Below are 19,910 nucleotides of genomic sequence, written 5' to 3'. Positions count from 1 at the left end.
GGGGGGGGGTGGGTAAAATCTCCATGGAAAACATACTTGAGCTGTGTTTAACAAGTAACATCTGTAGCTTTCCCATTCTTCAGATGCAGAAATGCTCCAGATGAGCCACACTAAGTTAAACATACAGGAAAAAATACTTTTGCTGCTGACCAAACCATTTACAGGTGCCTCTGGTTTGAAACTAAGGATATTGAGCTGCACTCTGTTTGCTGACACAACACCATGTCGTGAAGGACTTCTTTGTAAAGGAAGTTCACAGAAAGCTGGTTTAACTGACAAAGTCTTCTCCGGTGAAATATGACATCTGCTGTTAAAGAGCCTGCACTTTTGGGATAGTATCGCCCAGCTGCTTCTATTTATAATATATTTGATTTAGAAGTTCCTCTCAGTCAAGTAAGCAGGTACGCAATCAAGTATCCTGAAATTCAGTGTCAGATTCAGGACAGTTTGCAGCAATTGATTCAAATTTCACTTGTCTCTGGATGACTTTCTTCAGAGCAAATGTGCACACATTATGTCTTACATTTATAGACATCTTCCCATGCAAAGGGAAATGTGTGTACTCTTAGATGCTGTTCTGAAAGTCCCCAATGCTCAAGGGCTTAAACACAGAGTTACTTACAAAAACCATCATGACTCCATTTGGAAAAGGGGAAGAGGACACACATGCTGAGTATACATTTATTTGAATTCTTTTTCTACATATTTGGATGTACAAATGGAAGAAAAAGTAGAGAGTCCTAACTAGAAGACAAGAAATATGTTCTTAAACTTAATGTCATGCAACTCAAGTCCCCCTCCCCTGGTTTTCTATTTGCTATCTAGTCCCTGAGTGGGGGCAGTTTCAAGTACAGCTGGACCAGTCAAGAGCATAATGCAGTCCTCTTTCATGCAAGGTGAAAAGTTAATATTTTGTCTGAAATAAAGTTCACATTATTCAGAAAAGGAGATAAACTGGAAAAAGGTTTTTCTCAGCAGAACCATTGATACTCTACCAAACATACACAAGTCATTTCAAACAAACCACACGGTGACAGCAGGGCTTTCAGCATTTTATTTAAACATTTGAGTACTTTAAAAACTCACACAACTCCATTAAAAAGTTATAGAATATGACGATGAGGAAATGTCTGCTTTACTGTAAAAAAAACTTTTAAGAAGGAAATAATTTTAACCCTAAAAACACAGGCAGTAAAAATACCTTCAAACATGAAAAAAGACACAGTAAGTACCTCATCTTATATATATATACACACACACGTAAGGAAAGATTAGGATTTTTTTTTAAGTGCAACTATTCATAGACTGCACTGACACATTTCATCTGTGTATTCACAGACATGGCGTTTCCAAAACATCAGTCCTTCAACAGCTCTGTGAAGGCTAATGGAACAAAAAACAAACCAACCAGTGAGTGAGTACAGCACCTTCTCTTCTGCATCTGGGAGGTGCTTATAAAGAGAAAAATGTTTCCAATATGAATTGTCTGCTCATCACAGCTTCGAGCAACTGCAAACCCTTCATTTTGAAGGCCAGCCTGCAGAAGGTTCTTGAGAGGAGCTCCACAGCCAGCTGCAGCCCAACACCATGTGCTGGGAGGGATGTTACACTTTCATCTCCTGGTCCAGGGTGGTGAAACACAACCTTGATTGTACTCTTCTCCTCCCCGTATTTAAGGAACACCTGCCTTATGAGGAAAGGCTAAGAGTTCAGGGGCTCTCCAGTCTAGACAGGAGAAGATTGAGGGGGATCTAACTAGTGTCTATAAATACATGAGGGCTGGGCATCAAGAAGGCAGGGACAACCTCTTTTCACTTGTGCCCTGTGATAGGACGAGTGGTAATGGATTCAAACTCAAGCACAGGAAGTTCCACCTCAACATGAGGAAGAACTTCTTTACAGTGAGGGTTACAGAGAACTGGAACAGGCTCCCCAGACAGGTTATGGAGTCTCCTTCTCTGCAGACTTTCAAGACCTATCTGGATGCCTTTCTGAGTGATCTGCCCTAGTTTTTGGTCCTGCTCTGGCAGGAGAGTTGGACTTGATCTTCAGAGGTCCCTTCCAACACCTAACATTCTGTGATTCTGTGATTCTTAATGAGGCTTTTATTTATCCCTGCACAGTTCCATGCTTTTCTTTTTTTTTAATGAAGTAAAAACTGCTTTGTAGCTATTTGCTCAAGGAAACCCAAACCTACATCTCAAAATTCTCTTTTTTAGAATACCCTATCACATGCATCAGATAATTCACATAGCCTATCAATTCAGCTAATTTTACAACCATCTCACGCAGGGGGTGACAACAGCAGAAGGCTGTTAAAGACAACTGTCTTTAAACAATAGTTAACTAATGGACCGCTTAATTGAAACATTCAGGCAACACAAGAATACTCAAGGAGCAATTACATCACGGTGTGATTATCAAGAAAGGATTTAATACCCGATACACAATTTGTTAAAACATTGAAAGGTTATGGAACATTCTTGCAAGACTTCAGGCACTGGGTAGGATTCCCTACAACCAACACCCCTTCAGCATACAACTGTAAGCCACCAAGGGCTTTTGTGGCAAATTTATATCCACCACTCAGACCAGAACAGAAAGATTAAATTAAGATGTACTGTGCTAAGATATTTTCATTATCCTGCAAACTGATATCGGCAAAAACTTGAAGTCCAAACTCACAGAAATAAAACCTGAGCAAAACTCCAGCAAACACACCTTCCTAGTCCCACTGGCCCATCAATCATGTCTTGAGAAGTCATGCAAAACGCTCAGTGGAAAGGTGAGAAGTATGAAGTCTAATAGAAGCTACTGAATCAGAGAAGATGAGTAACAATGCTGTGCTTTGATAAAGTCCCAACACTTTCATCAGTTTGTCATTAGAGTTGAACATGAGCTGCAGCTTTCAAAATCAAATATATTAGCCCTGCTTTGAAAATCATCACCCCATATTTCTGCAACCTCATGCCTTGCTTTCCCTGACTTGTTCTTCGAAGTGATATACAGCATTGCAGGGACCACTCAGCCATCAGAGATAATAGTTGAACATTTATTTATCTCAGTTTCATTTCACCTGCTTGCAACCCTCTGCAGGCCACAGGTAACCGAACAGCAAGGGCAGGATGGTCTAAAAGTACATCAGGAAAAGCAATAAGAGAAAAAAAAATTAATTGGCCAATGTTAGCTAGCATGGTCCTTTTACCAGAAAGTGCACTCCTGAAAACATAAACCTTGAAAGGAATTCAAGTTATCAAATGCCGTGAATGGCTAGTATACCTTTGGCTGGGCAGGAGCCAGCTCAGACCCACCAAGGAGAGTAATGCTGCATCAGGGGTCTGAAGGCTGCTCCCTATGTTTTTCCCAATTCACACCACCTGCTTTTAACACAAACAAGCCAAACCAAGGTGGTTTTATTTTCCCCAGTGATATTTATAGCACCAAGATTTTCTAAGGAAATGTAATTAGTCAGATGGTATGACAATAATGACTTGGGGTTTTTCCATACTACCTAAAGTTTCAACTTCCATTATGTACCCCTTGGAAAGGCAGCAACATCATATATGACACACACACGTAAGACCATGTGTTAGGTGCAGCTTTTCCACTTGTGGATGCCAAGGTTAGCTCTGCCATTCTTTCCTAGGGCACCAAAGCAAGCTGTTCATTTTAAAACAGCATCTTGACCTGGACAGGCTGGAGAGCTGAGCAGAAAGGAACCTAAAGAGGCTCAACAAGGGGATGTACAGCATCCTGAACCTGGCAAGGAAGAACCCCCGCACCAATATAGGTTAGGTGTGGACCTGCTGGACAGCAGTTCCAAGGAGAAGCATCTGGGAGTGCTGGTAGATAGTAAATTATCCATGAGTCATCAATGTGCCCTTGCTGGCAAGAAGGCAAATGGAATCCTGGGGTACATAAGCAAGACTGTGGAGCATATGTTAGTGAACAATGCACAAGGCAGCCTTCCTACTCTGCAACCCAAATGCTTTAATATGATGGATCCTTCTTTTTTCATCTTCAAAAAGCCAAGAGAGGAGACAGTCTCTCCTTTCCACTTCACCAGACCTTAAATTTCAGTAGGGCAGTCTCCAAAAGCTCAGCAACCCAAAGAAAACACACCAGCATATCGGTGGCCTTGTTTCTCTGAGAGGAGGCTTTGCACCTAGTGGTAGCTGCTCTCAATCTAGTTTTCTGGATGTGTTCCTCCTCATCATTCCAATATATCTGGGCCATTAATCCAATATATTTGGTAACCTGGGACAAGTGCAAAGGATCACAGAGTGGTTTGGGTTGGAAGGGACCTTCAGAAGGTAATCTAGTCTACCCCTCCTGCCACAGGGGAGTTACCATTAGCTGTAGCTTAATAGAGAGTAGAATAAATGGATAAATAAAAAGTGAGAAAGCAGAGCACTTCCAAGCTGTCAGCATCTGACAGGGCTAGTTCTGCATTCTTCTAGGGGTTAAAAAAGAGAATTAAAAAAGAAACACAACAAAAAAAACAGGGAGAAACAAGCTTCACAGCAGCTTCCTTCACCAGCTGGCAGCCAAGCACAAAGGCATGCACTGCCTGAGATGGCTGAGGTAACCTGAGGAGATGATGGGACCCCCGTCAACCCCTGCAGGCAAGCAGGAGCCAGGAGCACTTGACAGCCAGGACACAGTTCAAATTAAAAAAACAAACCAAGCCAAAACTAAGAACAAAACCCAGAAAAAAAAAAAGCAATGAGAGTGCAGTAGCGGCCCCCTTCCTTCACAAAGCCCTTTTGACAGGAACTGGTGGAATTGCCCCAGTTGTGCTCTGGGAGGTATGCCCTGCTGCCTCCCCCTGAATCACTGACACTGCACGACTGTGGTGATGCTGCAGTGCCCTGTGCCAGCCTCCCTTTCTCTTACTGTATGGGAATGGAAATGCAACCGTCAAAAAACTGCATAACCACCAACCTAGGTGGAACAAGGCTCTCACACCTGGCAGCATTGCTTCAGCTTTGGCAGGCACAATCACAGCAACTCACCAGACAGGCAATGGAAAGAACTATTACAACCAAAGTTGTGCATTCCAGCCATACAAAATGAAGGCTTTTATATTTTCCCCTGTGCCCTCCCTACAAGGAGAACAGCTTCTTTTCCACAGAGCTGCAAAAAAGAGAAAATGTAAAGGAGTGATGCCCATACCTGACCATAGTCTGTCCTGAATACCACAACTCCTTCCGCACAGGAATGAACAGTACTGGGATAATGCTGATTATTTTCTCGCAGCCAGACCCGAGACCCCTACAATAAAGAAAACAAAGTAACAGATGAAGCATAACTGAAAACTGAAAAGTGAATTTCTCTCAATATTTTTATCTGGAAATACTATCAAATAAAAGGAGAAAAGTAAGAGTAAAATCCAAATAAGCAAGTGAAAGAAAGAAAACAAAATAATCTCTCAGCAAGTTTTTGTTGCTTTCTGCCGGAAGAGTAAACACAGGAGAACTACACTGAAATGCCTTTTTTTTTTTTTTAGTAGAAGTTCCTAAAAGCCAGCAAGAACAGCTGGAGCCAGTTCTCCAAGTCATGTGCCTCATGTTAGCACACGTAAAATTACAAGGCAGTGTTTGAATTTACACACAGTTTAAAAGATCCTCCTCAAAGCTGGCTGGCTCCCTGCCTGTTTATTTTCAACCTGTTAGGTACTCACAGCACTTCCCCCTCCCACCATCTTCCACCTTTTTTCTAAACCACTTTGTCCTTTATACCTTCCCCCTCTTTTGGCTGACCAGCAACAAAGAGGATTTAAAAAAAACCTCAACTACTAGCAGGCAAGGTTACAAGGAAATGACATTTGCTTTTCAGAGGTGAGGAGGCCTCAGAGACATTATCAGTGAGACACCTGAGTCTGCCCTAGTAAGACAGGGTAGACACCAACTATTTGATTTTCATCTGGATTAGATCCAGCATCAACAAAACAGAAATATCCAACACTGAGAACAAGGGAGAGGGATGTGGGAGCAGAAACAACGGCTAATGCTGCAACAAAAGCCACTGCAGTAATTGTAAGCACTTAAGTTGTTCCAGCACAGGAGAAAGTTTCAGCTGGCATGAAAACACTGAACAGCAGCACCCCATGGTCTGACCTCCAAACCAAAGTATACTCCCATTCTCTACAAACAGACAGCAGGTTTCGTATTAGAAAGTCAATATTGTAGAGCTATTTAAAGAGAGATTTTTTCACCAGAACAGTAAAATTCTGCCCTAAAGGAAAAGAGGTGGCAGAAAATGTCCCAGGTATACTCTGAAAATCATAAGATTGTGATTGTGGGTGTATGATCACTGAAAAAAAAACAACACAAATAATTAATTTTGTGTGCTAGCATCCAAAGGTTGTCCTTGCCTGAATTTCTACACACAGAAACTAGACTCACAGCCTTGGCAAAGGGTTTTTATTTCTGTAACATTACATAAGGCAGGTGACCTGTGAGTCCACCACAGACTTTCCAGTTACAAGTTGCATATGCTTTAGACAATGTTGTTGCTTCTATAATGGGAGAACAGCAGCACTGAGACACAAAGCAATTTTCATGGAAAATACAAGTACTCTTGCTGCTTGGCTTCTTTGAATGGTAAGAGCTCAGCTACACATAGAATACCATGTTAAGAGTACCATATTTTTTTTTTTCCCCTTCATCTTTCAGTGGACTGTTTTCCATTTTAAATGCTGCAAGTGTCTATGGAACTGTTTGCCCTCTTACCTCTGAAACCTCAGGCCAGCTGGCGTCCAGGTTTACAGTAATTTGGAGGCAGTTCACACACAGGATATAGTGGCTTGAAAGTGCACGGTGAGGGCAGGGGGAGCAGAAAGGAGAGCACCAGCACAGTCAAAAAACTCAGAGCACTGCTGCATTGCCCTGTTCTTCATCTGCTCAAGCAGCACAAACAGCCTCATCCTGACAGATCCAAGGGCACAGACACCCTGAGCTTCCCAAAGGGAGGAAGGCTGGTGTGAGGGCATTGCTCTTGAACTTCCTCCGGCACCTCCCCACCAGAGCCACCAAACAGATATACCTAATGTCCCTGAAGTACAAGAGCACGAGTGGTAACAACTTTGAATGTGACATCATCAGTATGAAGGAGGGTGGGAGAAAAATTAACGAAGTTGCTTCTGCCAGCCCACCATCCCCAAGAGGGTCCAACAGTGAACACCAGAGGCTTGCAGCTGCCACCCACCCCACTCAGTCCACTGCAGCGCGCATCGAAAGGACCAAGGCACAGGTAAGAAGCACTGCATAAGAGATCCATACCCATGCTATGTTCAAGGTGAGCTGAGTCTTGCCTCAGGTTCTTGTATGTCCTCAGCCACCTCACTTCACCTGTGCATCACAGAAAGCTGAGGTTGGCAGGGACTTCTGGAGGGCATCTAGTCCAACCCTCCAATTCAAGCAGGGCCACTGCCACCTAGAGCTGGTTGCCCAGGACCATGTCCAGATGGTTTTTGAGTAGCCTAGGACCATGTCCAGATGGTTTTTGAATATCCCAAAGGATGAGAGAATCTCTCTGGGCAACCTGTGCTAGTACTCAGTCACCTTTAAAGTAAAAAATTGTTTCCTGATGTTCAGAGGGAACCTCCTAAATTTCAGTGTGTGCCCATTGTCTCCAGTTCTGTCAGTGGGCACAACTGAGAAGAGCCTGGCTCCATCTTTTTTGGACCTTCTCTCCAGGTATTTATATATATAGATAAGATTTCCCCAGAGCCTTCTCCAAGCTTAACTGTCCCAGTTCTCTTAGCCATTCCTCATAAATTAGTCCAGCTCATAGCAATTTTTTACTTCACTGAACTTTTCTCCCTCAACCTAGTAACTCCACAGGAGCAAGGCACAGCAAAGCTTCCCCCTGCCCAGTATACAGCCAGTTTCATTCACAAACTGTAACTGGTTTAATGAAGATGACTCTGGAGACCTGACAGTTCAAGAGGTGAAGGTATGTGCTACAGCCACAAAAGGGTCCAACAGTGAACACCAGAGGCTTGCAGCTGCCACCCACCCCACTCAGTCCACTGCAGCACGCATCGAAAGGACCAAGGCACAGGTAAGAAGCACTGCATAAGAGATCCATACCCATGCTATGTTCAAGGTGAGCTGAGTCTTGCCTCAGGTTCTTGTATGTCCTCAGCCACCTCACTTCACCTGTGCATCACAGAAAGCTGAGGTTGGCAGGGACTTCTGGAGGGCATCTAGTCCAACCCTCCAATTCAAGCAGGGCCACTGCCACCTAGAGCTGGTTGCCCAGGACCATGTCCAGATGGTTTTTGAGTAGCCTAGGACCATGTCCAGATGGTTTTTGAATATCCCAAAGGATGAGAGAATCTCTCTGGGCAACCTGTGCTAGTACTCAGTCACCTTTAAAGTAAAAAATTGTTTCCTGATGTTCAGAGGGAACCTCCTAAATTTCAGTGTGTGCCCATTGTCTCCAGTTCTGTCAGTGGGCACAACTGAGAAGAGCCTGGCTCCATCTTTTTTGGACCTTCTCTCCAGGTATTTATATATATAGATAAGATTTCCCCAGAGCCTTCTCCAAGCTTAACTGTCCCAGTTCTCTTAGCCATTCCTCATAAATTAGTCCAGCTCATAGCAATTTTTTACTTCACTGAACTTTTCTCCCTCAACCTAGTAACTCCACAGGAGCAAGGCACAGCAAAGCTTCCCCCTGCCCAGTATACAGCCAGTTTCATTCACAAACTGTAACTGGTTTAATGAAGATGACTCTGGAGACCTGACAGTTCAAGAGGTGAAGGTATGTGCTACAGCCACAAAACAGCAAAGGGAATTTGGCTCCAGACTTCCCATCACCCAGGGAAGTGCCTTCTCCAGTCTGCTGCTAGACATGAAGTGCCTGCACCCATCAGTCTCCACCTCCTTCTCCTAGATGAGTTTGCTCTATCTAAATGCACACATAAACAGCAAAAAAATGTATCTGTCAAAATATAGTCAAGCTCTTCAAGTGCTTCAGGTCAATCAAAGCCCTGTTGTTCTGCTGGTTTATTTGCCAAAAATCTTTGACCTCAAGTAACATTAAGTTTATGCTTTCAAGGGCAATGAAAAGATTATGAACATTAAGACACAACAAAATTTGCCAGAACCTCAGCATTCAAAATAACCTCTCACAAGGAGGAGAATGTATTCTACCTTCAAATTAAATCATTAATCCTGAATTATTTTTTTTCTGGCTATGAAGGGCTAAAAAAGGGGACCTGCACAGCAGGGTTCACTTGGTTGGGCTAGTCCTAAAATTAGCTTCTTAAAGCAAGTAGGAGAGAGTTTGACTTAAACAAAGGTACATTGTTAGGGGTCAATAGCTGCCATTCAGGGGAGGCTGGAACAATGCAGTTTGCAAAGCCCGAGGCATCTGAAATGCAAATACAACGTGTTCCCTGGCAAGGTACCTCAACAATACAGTGTCTGTCCATGAGCTGAGTGCACTGCAAGGCCTTCCTGTATAGGGTAGGGAAGAAAGAAAAATAAAGCCTTGGCAAAAGACCCCTTAGGAGCTGGGCGGGTTAAAGCCGCTTCCTGTGCCCAGGGAGCCCTGCAGCTGGGCTGCAATCCCTCTGCCATGCACCAGTGAGGCACAAGTGGCAGCTCTGAGAATAAAACCTTCACTAGTAGTTAATTTATGGACAAGACTTGTAATTCCTCCTGGAAACTCTGCTAATGCACATGGAAAATAAGGAGGTGATTGGTGACAGCCAACATGGCTTCACTAAGGGCAAATAATGCCTGACCAATCTGGTGGCCTTCGGTGACAAGGCTACAGAGATGGTGGATGGTGGCAGAGCAACTGACGTCATCTACCTGGATTTGTGCAAGGCATTTGACACTGTCCCACAAGCCATCCTGGTCTCCAAATAAACAAGACATGTATTTGACAGATGGATCACTTGGTTGATAAGTAAACTAGCTGGATGGCTACACCTAGAGAGTTGTGGTCAATGGCTCAATGTCCAAATGGAGGCAGGTGACAAGTGGTGTCCCTGAGGACAGTACTGGGACCAGGCTGTTCAACATCTTTGTTAGAGACATGGACAGTGGGATTGAGTGTATCCTCAGCAAATTTGCTGATGATATCAAGCTGTGTGGTGTGGTTGACACCCAAGAGGGACCTTGACAGGCTGGAGAGGTGGGCCAGTATCAACCTCATGAAGTTCAACAAGGCCAAGTGCAGGGTCCTGCACCGGGGTTGGCACAACCCCAGGCATAAATACAGGCTGGGAGGAGAATGGATTGTGAGCAGCCCTGAGGAGAAGGACTTGGGGGTGATAGTAGATGAGAAGGTCGACATGAGCCACCAGTGTGTGCTGGAGCCCAGAGAGCAACTGCATCCTGGGCTGCATCAAAAGAAGTGTGGCCACTTCTTTTGTGGTGGTGACTCTCTCCTTTTAGCCTGCTCTTACGAGACTTCACCTGGAGTACTGCATCCAGCTCTGGTGCCCTCAGCACAGAGAGAGGTGGGGCTGTTCAGCCTGGAGAAGACTCCAGGGAGACCTTATAGCAGCCTTCCAGTACTTGAAAGGGGCCTACAGGAAAGCTGGGGAGGGGCTTTTCACCAGACAGGGAGATGTAGGTTAGACATCAGAAAGAAATTCATCACCATGAGGGTAGTAAGCTGCTGGAATAGGTTGTGTAGGGAGGTTGTTGATGCCTCCTCCCTGGAGGTGCTTAAGGTCAGGTTGGATGAGGCTTGTGCAGCCCGGTCTTGTGTGAAGAAGTGTCCCCACTCCATAGCAAGGAGGTTGGTACCTGATGATCTTTAAGGTGCCTTCCAACCTTAACCATTCTATGATTCTGTGATACAGGACTCACTCAAGGAAGGACTCCACTCAACACACGTGGACCTATTTTGAGGGAAGAAGCCTGATAACTTGGCTACTCCAGAGGCCTCTGACAAGCCATCTAACTTGCTGCTATTCCACGATAAGGAGGAAAGCAAAGCCACAGAGAAGTTACTAAAGCTCAATGGTTTTTATTTCTGTGAAGTGAGGTTGTAAAAATACTTGAAATAGCATTTGCAGAAGGGCCATATGCCATCATTTCCATAGCAAAGAAATTTATCCTGACTGCAAAAGGGAAAGGAAATAGGTTTGCAAATCTAACAGCTGCAAGACCACCTGGAGAAGTCCCTTGTTCTTTTGCCTTGAAAGTTTTACAGCTGAAAATGCAAAGACTAACTCTTATCTTCACCTGTACTCTGTTCTTGGAGATAGTAAAAGTCACTTATTTTTTTACTTTCTTTTGGACATATACACTAGAATTCACAAAATTAACTAAGAACTTGATCTTAACTAAGTAAAATGGTGGCACATTGCTTGCAAAACTGTAATTAACAAGCTAGATTTTGTATGCATGCAGGTTGTATGCTGGATTAAATAACTAATTTAAATACATTTTTATATATACTGTATATATACATGTATTAAAAAACAGATAGTGTGTAATAAATGTGTTCTCAAAGTGAAAATGCTATTCATTCACATGTCATAATGTAAAATCCAGACGACTCATCAATGCAGTTGATTCACAGCAGTTAAAACTGCTTTAAGGGCAATGTAGGTTATGCTGTATCTGCATTCAAAAAGCATTTCACTGCTAGGGCTTGGCAAAGCCAAAAGGAACAATAGTCAATATGTATTTAGAAAACCTTTTGTTCATGCACTGCAGTAGCCTGGCTCTAAATGTGAAGTCTGAGAGACAGGAAGAGATTTTATTAACTATGTCAAGCTGGACATAGCTTTTTTAATGGAAAAGATAACCAAAACCATATTTATCTTCATTGTTCCTCTCAACTGATTCACATTGATCACAAGGAGGGCCACGGCAAGAGAGAAGCTATTCAGGCAGAAAACACTTTGCCAATTTCATATTAATGAACAGTTTTGCTTCTGAAAACTCACCCCTCATTGTTAGCTTGCAACTACGGAGAACACTCCAGCTTAGGTACCCCAAAACCTTAACATGTCAAGTGCATGCCTAGGCAGACTACTAAGGAGCAAACTCATTAAATTCACTGAAAGCTAGATGCCCCTCACCAACTTCAACTCAAAATTTAAGCATTTTGCTTCCTAAGCGGAAAACCAAACCTGTTCTTCCATAACTAAGACGAGGGAAACAAACAAGCAGTAATGGCCACTTGCTTGGCATATTACTCTGTAATTCAGAGTTCTTGTCTAGATCTCCTCCTTTGCAGTGCCCAGTTTCACTAGTGCAGCTTCCCTGTACTCATGAGCAACAGGCTTCCACAACAACTGGGTGCCAGTGGTGGCTGAAATATAAAAACTACTACCAAGGTTTGCATATGCTATCACCCCACAACCTACAAAAGGGCAATAAATTAATACTCCAGAAATCACTCCAAGGCAGTGTTGTAAATGGGCTCCATTCCTCTCCAGCCCCTCTGCCAACAGCTGGAAAATTGGCAGTTTTCATCTGAGTGATGGTGGGGGATGATGAGGAATGTATGGAGCTAGGGAGAAGTAGTTGAACCTCAGGTCTTTGTAGACAGTGAGAGAAAGCACAGTGCTGGAAGGCATTTGAGCATGTAATCTCAATTTCAGTGCCTTAAACTCAACTTCATGAACTGACTATGCACTAAAATCTATGTACGTACTTAATCCAGATGAATGGGGTAAAATTCATTTTCAAAACACAGCACTAACCAAAATTCCCCAGAGAGCACGGGAATAAACTTATAACACCTTTCAACAAATTTAGCTCTGCCTCCTGAAGATACCACTTTGCTTTAATTTTTTAAAATAAAACAAAGCTATGAAGACGTTTCTGTGGGATATTAGGTCAGTTCAGGGGGGTTAGTTTCCTGCAGAACAAAATCTCCTTGAAAATGTTCTTGTTGTTGGTCCATCCCCCACAGCAGATCAAAGCTCTCCTGCTCCTGAGGTCTGTGCAACAGCTGCTGATTAACCTTGAGCAGGCTCCATCTCCTTCTGTTTCAGTAACTGGAGATAGCACAGTGCCCATGATGGCGTACTACTTTAAAAACAAGAAACCGGATTAGAACATATATCATTACTATTTCTGACTTGAGAGGGACCCAGAATAGATTTGTAACTTTCCCAGCCCTTTGAAAACACCAGTACTTCTTAAAAGACCACCACTTCATAGAATACGGTCTGTTCTTTTTTATTATTATTTCAAAACCCACAACATTTTATCTTCTAGTTATTCTCATCACAAACAGCACATAGAAATTACTCTCTAGATATGCAGGTGGACAAGCACAATGAGCGTAAAGACACACATTGCTAACAGACCTTGCTCAAAGGCTAAAAAGCAATTGCATTTCTCTGCTAGAACTCTGAAGATGTGGTTGCTGGCTTCTGAGAATGACATGGTTTCCACACCAGTAGGAAACAACAATTTCATCACACCCTGAAAAGCAAATCTAGCAATGAGATGACACCAAGCTTTTTCAGGAGAGTTACTGGTATTGCTACAATATGATTTATGACTTTCATGAGAAAGATACCTTTAAGTTTTGTCCAACACCTTTTTTGCTTTCAAGACTGCTCACCTTACACCATGGCAATAGAGGTATCGGTAAAGCCTGTTACCAGTTGCAGCCAAATTTCACAGGCTGTTACAGGGTAACAGTTCTTTCTCAAGCCTGCAAGTTTAAGTAAAGAAATAAGAGTTTCTGGGCAGTCAAGCAATGGCAGTTCTCATTTATTCCAGAATTAAAAATCAGCACTCAAAGTACTATGGGGCAACCAACTGTGAATAAAAGTGCAAAGTGAGAAATCAGGGAAGTGGGAAAAATGTATGGCAACTTTTTTCTATTTACTAGATCTGCAGTTTCAGGTCCCACTGTACACCTGTACACAGCAGGTATCACAGACTTGGGGAAACACTGCCTCCATTCCTCAGCCCCTCATGCCTTAGCTTGATAGGAGGGTGGAATTTTCATCTGTTAAAACTCAGTAATGAAGATAAGTAATTCAAAAAGACAACACGTGGGTGAGGAAAAGGAAGAGGGGGCAGTGGCTGAGGACAGCAAGGAGATGAAAGGAACACAGGAGAAAGAGCCTGGGGCCACTGTAACCTTTTCCCTATATTGGGGTGGGGGATAGCAGCAGCCAGGCAAATGGCAGAGCTCCTGGTACATTCGTGGTCGTCTTTAAAGTAGCATGTAGTTCTCTTCCCTTATTTGGATTCCTAAAGAGAAATATACGATACCCTCGCAAAATCCTTAAAACTTTTCTAAGAACCAAACAAGCCCCAACTCTGCCATCACAGATCTCAACAGAAGTTGCAGTTCTGTTTTCGACGACCGCAGAGTTTTGCCAATAAAAACCAAACCCCCAAAAAACCCCCCACAAAACCCCCCAAAATAAAACAAAAACCCCCTTTGTTTCATTCAAACTAATTGAATTCTAAACAATCTGTATACTTGTGCACAACCCCATTCTTCACCTGTAAGTTGAGGGGTTTTAACCTTAATGAGTATTTTAACAAAGACAGAAGTGAGGAAGGACAGCACAAACATAAGCAGCAGGTGAAGAGACACTCTACTCTAAAAACCACTCACCAAAGCCTACAGCAATGTAGCAAAAGTACTTATCCCAGCAGAACTGCTTAAACAAACTAACTTAAATCACCATTCACTCCTGCTAACATAGTCGTTTCCATATCGCTTGGGAAGTTGTTGCACTGCTGTGCAGCTCCCTCCATCACCAACTCAGAGACAACAGCCTACCAAAGTGCCTAGAGCTCACCCACCATGCTCAGTTGCAGCTGACAGTCCTCAATCCAAAAGCTACCAGCTTGGCAACTTTTTGCTTATGCTACATGACAAGCAAATCACATCAAGGTGGAGAAGGATTTCTAAATCCAGCTGTGCAAAGTCGTGCTAGCACTCTCACTCCCTTCTTCAGCTACCCTCTTGGGAACAGTATTTGAAACACCAATGAGGCAAAGTGATGGTAGAAATAACATTGTTTTCTTCACTACCCTCCTTTATTTGGGCTCACCAACACAACTTTGCTCTTCTTAGAAAAATTCACCCTTAAAATGTCACAGATATTGAATCTGCCATCTGTCACAGGCTGCTAAGGGTCTCAAACCCATTTTCACTAATGCTGTTAAACAGCCTAACATTTCCTTCCACCCTCCTCTTGCCTCTTTGCAAAGCAAAGGCCAGGGGAGCTGACTCATGAGCATCAGCCATGCAGTATGGGAGAGACCAATCACACTGAAGCAAGGCTTAGCTTGAGACTGAAGTTGAAAGAGGTTTCCCATTGACTGCCAGCAAAAACCAACAAGAATCTTGTTTGCAAAATGAGAAGTCACTCTCATAACCTTTTATTTAGGAGGAACATCTTGAATTTGTGTATTTTAAAGCTAAGTGTAAAAAGAAACAAAACCAACATTCCTTTGACACAGAGGTTCTGAACAGAGGCATTTACCACTTACTTTCATGAGACACTATTAGACTCATCAGTCAAGGAACTGTTCAGTTCTGAACACTGTTCTACAATATACCTGGACACAGACTTTTCAGAAGAAAATCTAGTACAGAACAACTATACAGCACCAGCTCTTCCACAGATGTGAGCTGTTTTATACAAGCATGGATTTGCTTTGTTTAGAAGGACACTATACTGGCTCAGACCCATTTCAATATACAAAGCAGATAAGATTTCTGATCAAGGTGCATCTTCTACCTTTGAGTGATTTTTGGCAGCCATCTGATCTCATTCTGGTAGTATTTATCAAAGCCTTCTTACATCAAAAAGCATCATGGATAAAAAGTCAGTGTTGCATGGAAAGCACACAGAAGGAAATTAATTTAGCAAGGACAGGACTATTCCTGGTTTCTAGAAAGCTCAGTAGAGTTGGTTTTCTGTTGTTTTTTCTTTTTTTTTTTCCCTTTTCCTTTCTCCCCTCATGTCAAACAAGCAGGAAACTCTGGGAAAACTTACCTTTAGGAAAGTGGGATTCTTCTGTGGAAGTAATAATTCATAAAGCAGCAGTCTGTGCAAGGTAATGAGCACACTTTAAAAAATGCTCCCAATAACAAAATCAGTTTTCACTCGGCAAGTTAGTGGCATCAAAGTACAAGAGGCTCCAGTTTAGCTCCTACTTCTATATTGCCAGTTTTCATCTGCCTTTTGCAGGTCTAACAATATTAGAGAGATTTTTTTACTTACAACTCCCTGCAACTGAAGAATATCAGTTTACACATGAATCATTTTCCCAGGTTAGCACAACGATGGGCAAGAGGGAAAATATTTCCAGCCTTAACTGTTGCAGAAAACAGCTATAAGATCATAGCCTTAAGACAAAAACAATCCAATCCACCCAGCCCACATTCTTTATTAGTTTTTCATTCCTCTGCCCTCCTTCTTCCAAGCGCCATATTACCCTAAACTTAAAACACAGGATTTCTGAGAGACACAGTTTACACTTTGCCACTACAAGAATTAGCAAATCTGTATTCCAAGGCTAAGAAAGCAAGTGTGAAAAGGAGGGAGGAAAAGAATAATGGACCAGTCAGCCCACAGTTCTTTCATTTATTTATTTCACTAATAGAAATGTCGATTATTGCAAATAAGATAATTTTAAATATCAGTTTGCAAGTTCTTTTCCTAAGTTTTATTGATCCCCTAATAACAAACTTGCAATAGACAATTCAGCAGGCTTCATTTTTCTTTTCAGCTTTGCTTTCACAGCATGATCACTTCACATCTCTATTTTACCACAGAAATACAAGTATTTAAAGCCTGTAACTGCACTGAATAATTTCTCTACATTGCTCAATCATGCCTCAGGATGTTTTACTTTTTAAAATCAATGTTATTTGGCAAGCTACGAACACCAGAACCTCTTCCTAACTTTGCCCAGGTACCATGTCCTACAGATGTCAACCCTACAGATGTCAACAGGACTCTTGCATCTGCAGGAGTTGCTATGGTTAATTATATAATGGAATACAGAAAGCACGAGGAAAAGATGAAAGATGCTGGACAGCTGGTCAATTAGAAAGTGCTGTTGGATCCACTTAGTAGCATTTCTAACAAGTACATTCTGAAGGCACATCCAGCCTGTCTGACTCCACGCTGAGGAAAAAATCCCAGCTATGCTTTAGACACAAGCAGTTGATTGGCTGAGGCTGCACCAAGCTCAGCAGACAGAGCTCAGGTCCTCTACCCCCATGAGTCACAGCAAACTGCCCAGCAGTCTTCATCAGTATCACCCACTCCACTCTGTTCAGATGCCCCATTATAACGCCGGGGCAACATCCTGAACCCAGGACCAATGCTGTTTCATCACACCAGCTCAAACAGGTGAGATGGCTCTGCAGCCCAGCAGCCTGCCCCTCACACACACCATCCGGACAGACATCGGACATCACGGCCCCCATCCATGCTCCCTTCCCTCTGTGCCTCGGGTGAGTGCAGAAAAAGCAGATCCTGCCACTAAAGTCCTAAGTTGCAAGGTTAGTGTTAGCAACTTCCCACACTAATTTGTATCCTGCAAACCACAATAATCACTGAGCAACTCCAAATTGCCTGTCTGGAGATCACCTGATGAACACACTACCAATTAAGCAAAAAGTAATGGCACACTTTATCATTAAAGGGCAGAGGACTGGCTTATTCCCATGCACGCATGGCAGAAAGGCTAGCAGGCTGAGCCAGCGGCCTTTCACACCACTGTAACACATACAGAACGTGCAACTTTGTAGAAAAGAGTTTGGAATCTATACTGAAGGGCAGACTAAGCAACGAAGTATACATTTTAAGAAAAGTTACCCTTGAAGTTCAGATAAAAGGCAGTGTTTCCTGCATGTGCCTTGAGCAGTTTTGTACTTAACTGGCTTTAAACGTATCTCAGAGATGAGGTGATGCTTTGCAAGGCTTTCCACTGCAGAGCCCCGTCACTGCTGGTGAATACCAATGGTATGCACAGTTGTAAGGTAAAAGACAGCCTAAAACACTGCATTCATTATATTCAGCTCCTCAAGGTCATAACCCCCTGAAAAGTAATCTCCTGCTTTTGCTTAGTTCACTTCTTTGCCCTGACTAGATACATTTCCTTTCAGCAATGTTACTCTTATTAGCATACGTGTTTTGATTTTTCTGCAAGTGTGCAACTATAAAATGAGGCACCTACAGGGCGAGTCACCTGACTCACAATGGCAAGTCATTTCTATTTATATCAGGATTTTTTTCTTCTATATTATATACAATAGAAGCTATAAAAGATTTACTCATTTTAAATTTGTTCACGAAACTGGTGGAAGACAGCAACTTTAGAAGAAAACCCATAAATAGGACAGGTATTTATACTGGTAACCCATCTTTTCTCCAGTCACTAATACCTTCATGCCATACACTGGACTGAGCCCTGTAATTTCATACCGGTTTTGACCTCCCATCTACAGACAAATCCCCCAGGCAGGTCATACAAAACAGCTCACAGGTCCCTAGGATAAACAACAATGTACCTTTCCTCATGGCTTGTAGCATCTTTCCAAAGCAGCTTAAAATCTGCACTCCACCTTTCAACAAAAAGGTGTGGCACATTTCCTTATTTGCAGGCACACCTAGAGATTTGACGCATTCACATTTTGTGTCCTTGTTTTCATGACAGGGATGAACATTTCCTGAATCACTTATTTATTCTTAAATACATGTTTGCAGGAGCTGGTAATTATTAACAGGAAAAATTACTACCTCAGCCTAATACTTGAGGCAGGAGCACAAAAAGCAGAAACACTGAGCAGTCAGTTGCTTCTGCATTTTTTCTTGCATGCATGAGTGTTTTACTGTAGTGCAGGCTGAAATTGGATTTAATCTGAAACTAAACCACAAATCAATTAGAAGAGCTTAACCAAACAGAAGTGATTTCAAGTATTAATACCTAACAAAATGGGCATTTATCACAGAGATAAATGAGGAGTATGAGGAAATGCATCTAGGCTAAGACTCGTCAGTTTACTACATTCAGTGCACATAAAGCATAATAAAGTCAGGATTGAACAGCTGCATGCTTCTTGGTAGGCAAAGGACCAAGTCAGCCAAACAATTTTGACTATACATTGTAATCTGCAAGATGAACACCAATAATATACCAAGGTGGCAACTCCTTGCATCCAAGCTCTTCTCATTAGCCAAGGGAATCAGCTCAAGCAAAAACTGGAAAATCACTGCAGCACAGAGTGACATTGTTGGGGTTTTTCAAGCATTTCTCCAGGATCAAGTCTGAAAGCAGACTGCACTTGTTACTACCAATGTGACCTACTCAAGCCAAGACACTAAACTCAATGTTTTTTGGTCTAAATCCAGAAGGGAGATCCCATTTCCTTCACACATAGACCTGCCAGCTGTGACCAGCAGCTACATCTCCTCCAGCCTGGAAGCACTCACAAGTGCTGGCTGTGGAAAGGTTTCCCGCATTAGAAAATCTGATGCGAGCCCAGAGGAGGACATGGCAAGAACGCAGCTGCTTTCAGGCAGAGATAATCTGGAACCCAGAGATACTGGAACCCAGCAGACCTTAATGCCGATGGAAGTAATGAAATGATGATGGTGACCCAGGGGGTCTGAAATGTATTTGCACATGAAGCACAAGTATCTTTGTGGAGAGCACGAGAGGTACAAACAGGCAGGGGATTGTGCAGCTACAAAGAGCACACCAAGAACCAGGAACCTCTTTCCACTCTAGTCATCTCGTCTCCAAGAAGTTATAATTTCAAAATCCAATACCTCAGGCTACCCACAGACTCACATATGCCTCTATCAGGCAACAGACAGACAACATACACAGACCGTGAAGCAACTTCAAGTCTGACAAAAGTATGGTTTTTTTCCCTGCTCCAGTAGGTTTACACATCCCTGTCTGCATCACATAGCTCCCTCA

General features: G+C 42.8%; 1 protein-coding gene across 1 annotated transcript in view; it reads right to left on the bottom strand.

Annotated features, from left to right (window-relative positions):
• The window catches only part of MYO10 (myosin X), a 132,780-nt gene extending 127,512 nt beyond the window's left edge, over positions 1 to 5,268 (bottom strand). The window contains exon 1 of the mRNA XM_010005084.1: positions 5,176 to 5,268. The gene's annotated coding sequence lies outside the window, so the exon portion shown is untranslated. The remainder of the gene's footprint in view (positions 1 to 5,175) is intronic.
• Positions 5,269 to 19,910: the final 14,642 nt, after the last annotated feature.

The sequence above is a fragment of the Chaetura pelagica genome, unplaced genomic scaffold, assembly GCF_000747805.2.
Source record: "Chaetura pelagica isolate M959 unplaced genomic scaffold, ChaPel_1.0 scaffold219, whole genome shotgun sequence".
Taxonomy (NCBI): Eukaryota; Metazoa; Chordata; class Aves; order Apodiformes; family Apodidae; genus Chaetura; species Chaetura pelagica.
This window is presented reverse-complemented; position numbering and strand designations above follow the sequence as displayed.